Consider the following 12,671-nt stretch of genomic DNA (forward strand, 5'->3'; position numbering starts at 1 on the left):
ACAGTAACCAAAACCAAGAGTATAACCAAATAATAATGAAAAACAATTATCACACTGCTCAATCGATGCAAACAAGTGTGAGAATTATGTAAATCAAGTTTTAAGACTGTGAAAATAAATTATAATAAATATGATATTCTTTAAAATATATGTGTTCTTAAATAATTAATTGTTTTTTCTGAGTCAGATTTTTTAAAGCAATGTCTTATTTTTAACTGCTCTAAAGTCATTTACCAAAGATAAATATCGTGCTTTCATTAAATAGTTTTCCTTGTTTTTTCTCTATCATTACAATTAAAAGTCCTACAAAATATGCAAATTTATTTACAGAAAACAGAGCCAGCATCTTTTTTTTTTTAAACATCCCCCTGTTTTTCAAAATTCCTTGTAAACAGTTTCAGAAATTCTTCAAAGAGATTGTTTCTTTAGTTTACTTTTTATGGTTTTTTTTTTAAGGTTTTTTAGGTTTTTAGGTTTTTTTTTTTTTTTTTTTTTTTTTTTTTTTTTTTTTTTAAGATTAAGGTACTAGGCTAATCCCTTGCCCTGAAGGTTTCTAGAGCAAATATGGAAGCTACTGAAGCATAGGATGATGGGAATTTTGCGGACAGCAGATCATGAAGACATGAAGCGTTTAGCTGTGTTTTGTTGTTCAAGTTAGAACTAACGTCTGATAAAAAGACAGCTGTTTTTTTTTTTTTTCTTTTTTTTTCCCATTTGCATTGTCTACAGAATTGAGTCTTGTCTTGTTTATTTTTTAATAGCTGGAATGCTTGCAGTTAAAAAAGCTGCCAAAATAGCCATTTTTCTCCTTTTTCTCCTCGATAAATAACAGCATCCAACAGCAATTGGCAGAGAGTAGGAATTTATGCTCAATCTAAACTCTACAAAATTACAGTTCTACAACATCTTTGTTTTTAGCATTAACGCTAACTTCTATGTAGTATTATTTTTTTTTGCTTTTTTGTTTTTTTTTTTATTTTTATGTTGTCTAATTTTTTTTCTATTATATAGGTATTTTAAACTTTCTTTTTTAAATTCTGTACAACTATTAGGATTTTAAATGGGGAGAGTTAGAAGCATTTACAAACCTTTTTGTTTTCCATTTAATATCAACCATCTTTCCTTTCTCTTTTCTATGCCTTTTTATGTACTTAATTATGTATTTATTTATTTACTTTTTTTTGCTTTTCATAGATATCCATCTTACCTGCCTTTAACAACGCAATCCTTGCGTATTATACAGAAAACCATATGAAAGCTTCATAGACTCTAATTAATGTATAACCAAAGAACCTCCCAAAGTATCAAAGAACTATTATCTTGCCGTTTTAAAAGCATTTAAGCATTTGTAATTTTTTTTTTGTGGTTTTATTTTTTTGGTGTTTTTGTGGTTTTTGTGGTTTTTTTTGTGTTTTTTTTAATTTTTTTTTTAGGTTTTACATATTTCATATAATCGCTCTCAAAAACTGTTTTAGGAACAGCTCAGAGAAAAGGAAAGAACTTCCATATTTTACATACAGCTACAAGTCTGCGGTAAAAAGTTTTGTCCTTTGGTCCCTATATAGCTAAGGAATGACAGATAAAGATGCTCAGTGACTGTTACCATGGGTCTCGCATGGTAACCGCATCCTTGGTGGCAAACAGGCACTCCTTTGCCAGAATCCAGGTTTGCATCTCCTGTTTGAAGAAAAGCCGCTGTGGTGATATCAGTGTCTCTTCAGAAATCCCGGTTCATCTTCCTCCTGCTCTGATTTTACTTTATGTGTTTGTTTGTTTTCAAGCGCATGTCCTTCGAAGTCAGCAGATGTGATACTTTTCTTGAAGAAATGTTACAGTCTAAACAATCAAAGAGAGAATAGGTCTGAAGTCTTCAGCTCGACTGATATTTGCTGATATGTCAAAGATGTAATCCAACAGTTCACTTTTTTTTTAATATATATATACTTTTTTTTTTTTTCTAAATGTGGCCCATTCAGCTGCTGCCCTAAAAAATGAAGAAGATCATTGCAAATTAAATCAAAAAGGGGAGGGGGAAGTAGGGAAGGTGTGGGGGGAATATTTGAGACAGGAGGGGGGGCAAAAAAGACCTAAAAATGAAAATGAAATTAAAATCAAGCCTGTTCTTTTGGGCCCAATCCTGCTCCCGTTGAAAGTAATGGATGCTTTCTTCTCCCTTCAATTGGGACAGGATGGGGCTTCTGCTTTGGTGTTTTTTGCTTTTGAAGGCCTTGGCTCTGATTCTGCTCCCACTTAACATCAACAGAAGGATTCCCCTTGACTTCAGTGGGAACCGGATCAAACCCAAAGTAAGCAAGGTAGTCACGATCATGATAAAGAAAAGCACAATTGTTCCTATTAGTAATAATAATAATATTAATAATAATAAATAAAAATAAATAAAAATAAAATTAGGGCGTGTCTATGTAAATCTGCATCACTACACATGTGAAGACAGCAGCATTTCAGTTATTTTTAAGTGCCGCTTTGCAACGCCAGGTCACAATCTTGCTTGTCAGGCTTTTGTAGGGTGAAAGGCATCAGGAGAGGGGAGTACTACATTTTAATGGGGTGCCATCTTTGACAGTGTATGAGCTTTCTGTGGAGACGTAGCTGCCAATAACATCTACTCCTTGGTGTGTCAGAAAGTAGGACTTTGAACAGGCAATTTACAGGAGGTTAAATAAAAAAAGACTGTTGGACTAAACTTTTTTTTGTGGGGGGGAAAAAAAAAGGTAAAGCTAACATTTCTTAAATAAAAAAAATTATTTAAAAAAATATAATCATGATCCGACTAGGCTTGACATTTAAGTAGGATGCTTAATCATTAAGGATTAGCTCTTATCTCCTTCTAGCAAGCAGGTTCTTCTTATACACTCGGTGATTTATTACATCAAGAAACTTAGAAACTGCAAAAGGTCCACTCTGGTGGAAAAGTGTCATGCGGAATATCAATCCATGCTGGCAGGTTTTCACACTGTTGGTTCAACAAACAGCAAACCGTACACAGCAGTCTAAACAATTACAACACCAAAAATAATAATATAATAAAAAAATAAAAAACACTCGTCAAGGACCCTTTTTCAGTTGTAAACAAAAAGATGCATTTTGCTTTTTGATCTGGATGGGCTTTTTTCCCACTCAATCCCTCCCTCCCTCTAAGCAATTAATTTTTGCTGGAGTTGCTGTAATACGGCACCTTAGAATTAGGAATTCTTGAAAAGACATACAATGAGGCTTTTCTTGGGGTTGCTTTTTTTGGTTTCTATAGTTTGCAAACTACCATTACTATCATTAGTCTTTTTAGTTTTGATTTGGTTTTTCCGTTTTTGTTTTTTATTTTTTAAAATTTTTAGAAAGTGATTTGAAATATCCTAAGGGGAAAAAAAAGGTGTCAATTGAAAAAGGCCCCAATTCTCCGGAAAAAAAAAATAATCACAAGATTTTCAGTGCAAAAAATTAACCACACATTTTTCTCTCTACTTTTTTTTTTCCAAATTATCTGTAGTTACAACAATCCCATTTTTTTTTCTAAAGAATTAGGAATCCATCTTTTTTTTTTCCTTCTATGTGACATCTAAAGAAGCATAAAACGCTGACGAGAAATCAAACGACAAATAAAGAAACCACTGCAAGCACCAAAAACAAAACGAAAATGAGCACAGCAAAAAATTGTGGCAGCACAAAGTCAAAAAAGGCACATGTGATCATGACTGGCCAATCATCAACTGATACAACATCCAAGAAAAATGCTTCAATCACGGCACCTGCACGAAACTTGACGGCATGTCATGCAACCAATTCTTAGCTTGTTACATGACGCCATCATGTCACACTTTCAACTTCGAGTTGATTTGAACTTACGGCCTGGGGAACTGTATTCTCCACTTTCATGTCATTACGAGAACTTTTTTCCTAGCTCAGCGCGAGACTGTGGTGGATTTGACTGGCTCTTGGTTGGAATTTGATTGAATGACAAAAGAAGAAAAGATTTTTTATATATATATATTTATATATAGTGTGGAAAAAGGGAAAGGTGGGGAAAGAAGATATATATAAAAATAATAATTAAAAAAATGTTACAAACACAGCATCAATCAAAAATAATTTCTAATGGAAATACTTGCCATTAAACTATAGAAAACGAAACAAGAATGAGAGCAAAACAAACCAACTGAACGGAAAGAAAAGAAAGGAAAAGAAGAAAAGAAAGAAAGGAAGAATTTAAAAAAAAAAAAAAAAGGATGGAGAAGGCCTAGCCAGAGACACACATAAAACACACACTTAAATGTGGACACACGGTCAACAGCGAACAGGAACAGAGCGTGATGCAGCGGCTGTTGAGGAGAGCATGCACTGAATGGATGAGCGCAGACACAGATCGGTTTGCGGAGTCTGGAAAATAAAAACATTCACTGCCAACCAGAATGCTTTCGTTAGCACCGGCCTTCCCCACACCACCCCCAGCCTCCTGGGCCTTGCTGGATGGATGGATGGCTGGCCAGAGTCCTCCGGGAGCCTCTCCCCTGCCTCGCACCGACTCCGGAGCAGGGACCGCTCTGATTTGGTTTGCATCCCGAGTTTAAAATCATGGGGGAGTAATAGGCCAAGAACTGCTTTGGCTACTGAGAATAAATAAATAAAAAAAAAAACAAAACCCAAAACCAAACGAAACAACAACAACAAAAAAAGAAAACCGAAAAGGAAAGCAGCTACTGCTGGCTGCTGCATGTCCATTTAGCAGTTCACAGGACGGCGGGCTCTGAAACAGCAATGCTGGTATGGTGTGGGAAGCAGACTTGTAGGAGGAGTCAGATGACACAATGGTTCCTAAATCAGCATCATTAAAAGAAGGACATTTGCTCCTTTGGCATTTAGCTCTGGCCTGAATTGAAAAGGTAATGGAAAAACAAAGGGTAAGAGAAAGAGGAGGAGAGGAGAGGAGAGGAGAGGAGAGGAGAGGAGAGGAGAGGAGAGGAGAGGAGAGGAGAGGAGAGGAGAGGAGAGGAGAGGAGAGGAGAGGAGAGGAGAGGAGAGGAGAGGAGAGGAGAGGAGAGGAGAGGAGAGGAGAGGAGAGGAGAGGAGAGGAGAGGAGAGGAGAGGAGAGGAGAGGAGAGGAGAGGAGAGAGAGAGAGAGAGAAGAGAAGAGAAGAGAAGAGAAGAGAAGAGAAGAGAAGAGAAGAGAAGAGAAGAGAAGAGAAGAGAAGAGAAGAGAAGAGAAGAGAAGAGAAGAGAAGAGAAGAGAAGAGAAGAGAAGAGAAGAGAAGAGAAGAGAAGAGAAGAGAAGAGAAGAGAAGAGAAGAGAAGAGAAGAGAAGAGAAGAGGAGAAGCATAAAAGAAAAGGAAAAAAAAAAAGAAAAAAACAAAAGGAAAAAGAAAAAGAAAAAAAAAAAAACAAAAGGAGAAAGGAAAAGAAAAAGCAAAAGGACAAAGCAAAAGGAAAAGGAGTAAAACCTGCCAGGGATTGGTTGCTACAACCTATATAAATGCCCTGTTCCTTTCCTGTGAAGGAAAAGGAAAATGTTCCAATGTTCCTTTACTGGCCCACAGAGTTTTGCCTCGGTAAACACCAAAAATCACTGCACACAACAATACACTTGTCTCAGTCAGCAGCTCTGCACCCTGCTCCTCAGGTATTGCCTTTCTGTCCCCTTGGCAGGGCTCATATCTCTCCTTGCAGCCTATTTCTGAAAAGTCACTGCACATGAATGAAATTTCACCTCGTGCTGGGGTGTCACAAGAATATTGTTGGCATTTCTTATCCTGAAGTCATGCACGCTGGCTAAGCGAAAATTCCTTCCCTAGCTTTCTGTTTGTTTGTCTTGGGTTTCTTCACTGTTTCTGCGAACTGAAACATGCTTTCTTGGCTGCAGCAGTTGTGCTTAGCTGACAAGAGATGATGCTGAACTAAGCCCCCGATCTGAGCTCTGGCTTCAGCTCCACACTTTTCCCACAGTTGGCTGCGGTCTTAGGTGGGGCTGACTACTTCCTGATGGCCTGGCCCCAAAGTTTTGCCCTTTGAGGATCTGGAAGTGTCAGCCTGAGCTTCCTGGGGCTTGACAAAGACAGTAGGCTTGGTACCCCCAAGGCAGATGCAAGATCTGTTTCTACAGTTATTTCACAATCCAAGATGGAGAAAACTGTCCTTTTGAAGATGGCCCAGAGAAGAATTGTTGTCTTTTGTGTCCCTAGGTGCCCAAGAGAAAATAGTGTCAGCTGTACAGCTCCTGGAAGAGGAAAAGATCTCTAGCATCCCTCGCACCTCTCTGGGCTTTCTGGCCATGTCATAGCACAGGAAAACAAGCAGCCGAGGAAGGAAGGAGAGCTGTGAGCACCATCACAGCAAGGCCTGTATCTTTCCTTACCTCAGCTGCACTAGCAGGAAAAGGAAGGGTTAACAGGCTTTGATTCAATGAATGGAGGACAAAGGAGGCAACAGGAATAGGAGAGATCTGGTGGAGCTGACAGTATCCTGCTCTATTCCTGGGAGGTAGCAACAACACACATCTCCTGTCTTGGATTGAAATACGGGATAGCACCAGCAGCAGGATCAGGAGTGGAGCTTAGTGGGCAGTGGGTTTACACATGGATGCTAGATCCAGGCTACTGTCAAGCTGGGGAGAGGTTCTTTGCTATAATGTTACTGAGGAAAATATTTAATGTGCAGGGTGGGAAGGATGGGACCGGTCAATCAGTGACCACTGCTTTGGAGGTGGTACTACCATCCCTCTGTCTGTGCTGCACAGACACCCTCAGACACTGCAGGTCACACACACACACACACGCACACACACACACACACATATATGTACAGGTGAAGGATTAGGACTTGCTGAGGCTAATAAAACAGCAAAAAAAAAAAAAAAAAAAAAAAAAAAGAAGCCACTTGAAAATATTGTTTCGGACCGAAGAGACGTGTGGTGATCCTGTCTGCCTAACTTGGGTCTGTATTTCAAGCATCAAATGAAGCTGCTCTTCTAAAGCAGGGGTCTGCATAAGCTACATAGTCTGTGGACAGGAGAAGACAGACTCCTGATAGTCTCTAGGGACATGCCCAAAATCTTGCTCCACTGAGCAAACCATAGCCAAATAAACCTGGTAAATGTCCAACTTCTTTTTGGAAGCAGCAAGTCCCATCCTGGGACTGTTCTCCTGCAACACTGGAGAGAAATAAGGGATTGGAGTCCTAATGATGGAATTCAAGATGCAGACATCCTCAGCTGAACAGATCACTCTAGGACAGCATTAGTGGAGACACACAGGGATTTTAGGTCCCAATTCACTCATGCTTAGGAACTGTTCCAGATAAGACTGTGAGTCATGGGCAAAAGGAACCAGTATCTCTTTCATGGTTATAATGAGGACCTTGACTGACTTGCTGTGAAGGGAATAGTTGCAGTCCTGGTCTATACCATCAGGAGAAATGAATCTCAGTTAAAGCCTTGGTTAGACAAACATAAATCTAGTCATGTCCTTGCAACCTGTGCTGTCAGCACAGTTGTTGTATTGCTACAAACACCTCTGTCACAATAAAACTTTTAGCAGCAGTTTCTGGCTGGACTGTGAGGGTAAGCTCTGCATTTTGGGAGATGGGAGGCATTCATAGTGTGGTTCTGGCTTCTGAGGGAGCTGGCAGAGGTGCTTACTAAGCAACTCATTTATCAGCAGTTTTGTTAACCAGAGAAGTCCCAGTTGGTGTAGGTTAGCCAGTGCCATGACCATCCAAAAGAAGGGCTGGAAGGAGGATCTGGGGAGCTACAGGGCTGCCAGACTGACCTCAGTGCTGGGGGAGCTTGTGGAGCACATCATCCTCAGTGCCATCATGAAGCACAAGCAGGACAACCAGGCCCAGCCAGCCTGAGTTAATGAAAGACAGGTCCTGCCTGGCCAGCTTGATCTCCTTCTGGGGCAAGGTGACCCACTTAGCTGATGAGGAAAATGCTGGGAATGTGTCCATGTGGAGTTCATAAAGCCTTTGACAGCATTTCCCACAGCATTTTCCAGGAGAAACCGACTGCTCGTGGCTTGGATGGGTGCACTGTTGCCTGGGTAAAAAATGGATGATGCTTGGGCCCAGAGGGTGTCGGTGAATGGAATGACATCCAGCTGGGGCTGGTCGGGAGTGGTGCTCCCCGGGGCTCAGTTCAGTAGGAGGCTGAGGGGAGACCTGATCACCCTCCCTCTGAAAGGAGGTTGCAGACTGGTGGGGGTCAGTCTCTTCCCCCCCAGGAACCAGTGACAGGGCAAGAGAAAGCAGCCTTGGGTTGCAATAGGAGAGGTTTAGATTGGATATTGGGAATAGATTCTTCACTGAAAGGCTTGTTGGGCACTGGAACTAGCTGCCTTGTGTGGTGTCACCAATCCTGGAGGTATATAGATGTGGTGCTTAGAGCCAGAATTTAGTAGTGGACTTGTCAGTGCTGGGTTAATGACTGAATTTAATACTTTTAAAGGTGTTTCTACAACCTAATCTGCACTATGGTTCCATCGTACCCTTACAGCAGGAAGATGACCTAAGAGGGGTGTGCAAGTGGCACAAGCCTAACACTCCCTGACTATCTGGTGGGTGCCACAGGAGCTGTCATTGTACATTTCCTGAGCTGCAAATGCAGCCAGCTGCAGGTACAAGTGGGCTGCCAGGCTGCAGGTACTGGTGGGCTGCCAGGCTGGGTTCTTCTTCCACTGCAGAAATCTACTGCCTCCAGTTCCACATAATTTCTACTGTGTCTCTCCCCTGAGTCCTTATTAGCCAAGTCTCCACTGGTCATCTCTAGACCCTTTTCATTGCCTTGGAGCTAAGAAACCTCTCCCTGATGAAACTCAAAGGCAACAACTTCTTCCAGCAGGAAAGTGGCAGCCTCCTGTTCTCACACTGATCATGGCATATGACAACTTCTACACCTTTACACAACATTTATTAATCTCCATTTATACACATGTGTGCATTGGCACCCAAAACTGCAGTCAGAGTCCTGTCCCTCTGTCTGCTGGGGTCTGTGGCCATGCACACCTGCTGGAAGGAACTGGAGATGTTTGTACTGCCTGTGACAGAACTTCACAGCTATTGCCTCGGAAGCTGATCAATATGATTAAAACTCCAGCCTGTGCTTTTCTCCCCTGCCTTTTGTACTGTTTCTACAGCAATTTCCCTCTCTGATTTTGCCCCCAGCGCTGCGGGATGGCTCTGCTTTCCTTATGCCTCAATCCTCCCACAGAGGTTTTCTTATGCTCCCCAATCCAACCCACAGAGGTTCCCCATCTCCTGCAGCTCCTGCCCAGACTGCCTGGCAGGGGGGGTAAAGGAGGCAGGGCTCTCCAAAACAGCCTCCATCCCTATGACAACGCTGCCAAAGACGTGTGGTGAGCCCAACACTCGGAGCCCAAATGTGCTAGGGTGGGAAGGGCAGCGTGCGGAAGGGGACTTTGCATCCATGCTGGGATTAAAAGAATCCTGATGATTTATACCAGACATCAACGCATTTACCTGGACTCTTGGGGTGCTATTTTTAGTGGGGGAAGGGAGGGAAGGGGTGGGGGGAAAGAGTATTTTTGTCAGATGCTTCAGTTCTGACATCTGAAGGTTAAAAAGCAGACAGATTGTATATATGAATCTTTATATAGATGAAAATGCACACCAACATATCCATATGTATATGTACAGAGGTATTACATGTACATATGTATCAACAGAGACAATTGCACACACACAGAGACAGAGAAGAGAAGCCAATGTGATCTAACAGGGAGATGGGAGTCCAGCATTTCTAATACTAATGTTTAATTTTTTATTTTTATTTTCTTTTTATTTTTGTTTGTTTTTTTTTTTCTTTTTCTTTTGTTTTGTTTTGTTCTTATATTCCCGATGACCCTGCCTCATTTTTCCCATTTATAAATTTAAGGTGATGATAAAAATTAGCTCTTAAATTGCGGTGCCCTTCTTTCAAATAATTGTATGACTTACTTGCTGTGCGGTGCTGTTACTAGGATTGCTCTCATTTAACTATGTTGCATTAAGAGCTAGTTGAAAAATGACAATTATTTTCTGGAGGAAAATTGTCATTATTTTGGCTTTCTTTCCTGTGAATATTTTAGTTAATAAACAAAACAAGTCTGGGATGGGGAGGTGGCCAGAGAAATAGATTAATTTTTGCCTTTTTTTAAATCAATTTGAAAACCAGTCCATTTTTAAAAGGAATTTAGTGTTTTGAAGACCAACATTTTTAATCAAGACAGTTATGCTTTTTGTGCTGTTTGCATTTCTTCTTTTTAATCTACCGGAATGAAAATTTGCGGCGGAAACATCCAGTTTGGTCAAAATGTCACTTTTTGGTCATCCCCTCCTCCCCCAGCTTGTTTGATGAAAAATTGTCAAGCAGCAATAGCTGTGTCACCTCTGATTTATCTATTTTTCTAGAGCCATTAGTCTCAAGCAGCGGATGAAAAAGCGCCACGACGGAGCAGCTGCTCCTGCAGGAGCCAGCCTGGGCAGTCAGAAAATGTCACTGGGCCCGTGGGCAGGGCTGCCTTTCCTCTCTCTGCCCTGAGCAGTGGTAAAGGAGGTGGCCACAGGGTGCTGGGGCTCACAGGGGTGGTGCAGGAGCCCTGGAGAAGGTGTGGAGGAGGAGTGTGGTGGGAGGAAGGGCTGTGCAGGGCTGGGGTTCAGGAGGGAGCTCTGCCCATCACCAGGGCTGCAGCTTGGATCTGAGTGGTCACAGCCCTGCCCACCCTCCTGGGCAGCACCCAGAATTCACCTGCCCATGCAAACGTAGCCATGGCTCTTTGCCTCTGTCAGCTCTGCTTTGCCAATCAAGAGCTTTGCAGGCGAAGATCAGCGCAATGAGCTCAGGTCATTTTGAGAAGCAGTGATGGGAAAGGTCAAATGAGTGTTAAATGGCTATTTTGCAGCAAAGGATGTAGCCTCTTTCCCTCTCAATGGCCAAATCAGTGGGTCCTGTGCCCTGAGGAGCATTTATCCTGCCTCATACAGAGTGCTCACCCCTGCTTCTGCTGCAGATGAAGATTAGGTGGGAGAGGAAATTAAGCTTGCCTTTCTGCATACAATGAAAGGTTCTTTATTACAAGAGGGCCTCAAGGAGTTTTCTATCTCCTGAGCATTGTTCCAACAGTTTAATTAAAAAAATGTGCATGGTTGAGAACTAAGTCTAATTGGGAAGCTGTAAGAGAGCCTCTGTGCCCAGTCTCTGCTGTTTCTGCCTTTTCCCTTTATAGATTGACTAGACCTTATCAAAATGCTGATCAAACCACTGCTACACTCTTCTGTTTCGGTTGCTGACATTAAGGTGGGGGTCCTGCTCCCCTCTCCTTTTCCTGAGCAGACCCCAGGATGGCCTCATGAAGTCCATCTCACAGGTCTCAGCAGGTTAATTGAGCTGCCTGTGCCCTCCCAGGGAGGTGTTGGATGCACCCCACCAGTGGCTCCAGAATCTGCCATGAGAAACGAGAGCCCTCAGCTGCCTGCTGGGCTGGAGGGGGAAGGATTTGGTCTCTAATTGCTCACCAGGTACAGGAAGGATGTGTTGGGGTGGTGTCTGTGTGGGCTTCGAAAAGGAGGAGACCTCAGCTCATCTCCCAGCCTGACATCCCTCATCTCTCCGCCTGACATCCTCATCTCCCATCAGCCACCCCATGTTCTGACCCTCCCAGAGCTGGTCCAGGGCTGCTGGCTCTGTGATGCACCCTGAGACTCTCCTCCAGAGCTGAGATTTCACTCTCCTTCTGCCAAGGCTGTCCAGCTCTCCATACCCTGTCTCCATACCCCTTTAAATCAGAATGCAGCCAGAAACACAAACTCCCAGCTTGCAGCACTCAATTACATCTTCTGATATTTTATTTTTTTTGCCTGCAGCTTCAAATTACCTTCAAGGTGCACAGTGCAATTAGCTAAAAATATTTCCTGCTTCATTTTAATTGCACTAAAGCTCTGATGTACCTCCAGTGAGGAGTAGTAAGGTGGAAATTGGTGCCCCAAATATTTCAAATTGATTAAAGTCCAGGATGACTCAATAAGCTTACATAGTTCTATTAATTATTAAATATTCATAATTTTTTATTAAAAACCCCACAAACATTCTTGAAGCCAAATTCTGTATGAAGCTTCTAAAAGAACATACTTTAGCTAAGGAGATGGTAACTCTTTCTGAGTTGGAGAAAGATGAGACAAGAATTCCACCATCTAGTTGGAGTGGTTTCCATATGAGGAATTCACATCTCTTGGTGAATTTTAGTGTCTCAGAATTTGATTCTGAAAACACTTTTGCATGTGACTTATGTCTGTGACTCATTTCACTGCTATAGCTGAGGTATTTATATGATTCTAATTTAGAACTGGATCACATTTTTGTTTAAAGCCTTTCTGGGCAGAAAATGCAGGTGATCAGTCAAACATTATTACTGCTTAAAAATAGTCAAAACTTTTTGTCTGAGAATTTAAAAAGAACTCCAAAACAAAACTTTTTTTTCTGAAAGCACTGAAAACCAATGTGCTGATTCCCATGATGTCTGGTTCACAAGATTATTTCAAAGTACTTTTAAAAGAGTATTGAAAATAAATCCCAAATTCCATTTGCATCTGGTTGAGTCTGATCAGCCTAGTCCTTTAGGTTTCTGGTTCACTGTCACCTCAGATAGCCTGTGCTTATGAAGCATGTCCCCTT

The 12,671-nt window shown here is 41.7% G+C and overlaps 1 protein-coding gene across 7 annotated transcripts in view; it reads right to left on the reverse strand.

The window, feature by feature from the left end:
- Positions 1 to 417: 417 nt before the first annotated feature.
- The window catches only part of CELF4 (CUGBP Elav-like family member 4), a 694,523-nt gene continuing 682,269 nt past the window's right edge, over positions 418 to 12,671 (reverse strand). For 4 of the 7 annotated variants that reach the window (XR_009420407.1, XR_009420405.1, XR_009420406.1 and 1 more), the window contains exons 13-14: positions 3,862 to 3,949; positions 418 to 1,984 (exon numbers count right to left, since the gene is read on the reverse strand). The gene's annotated coding sequence lies outside the window, so the exon portion shown is untranslated. The remainder of the gene's footprint in view (positions 1,985 to 3,861; positions 3,950 to 12,671) is intronic. The other 3 variants (XM_059491868.1, XM_059491867.1, XM_059491866.1) reach the window with 2 other exon arrangements.

The sequence above is a fragment of the Ammospiza nelsoni genome, chromosome Z (genome assembly GCF_027579445.1).
Source record: "Ammospiza nelsoni isolate bAmmNel1 chromosome Z, bAmmNel1.pri, whole genome shotgun sequence".
Classification (NCBI taxonomy): domain Eukaryota; kingdom Metazoa; phylum Chordata; class Aves; order Passeriformes; family Passerellidae; genus Ammospiza; species Ammospiza nelsoni.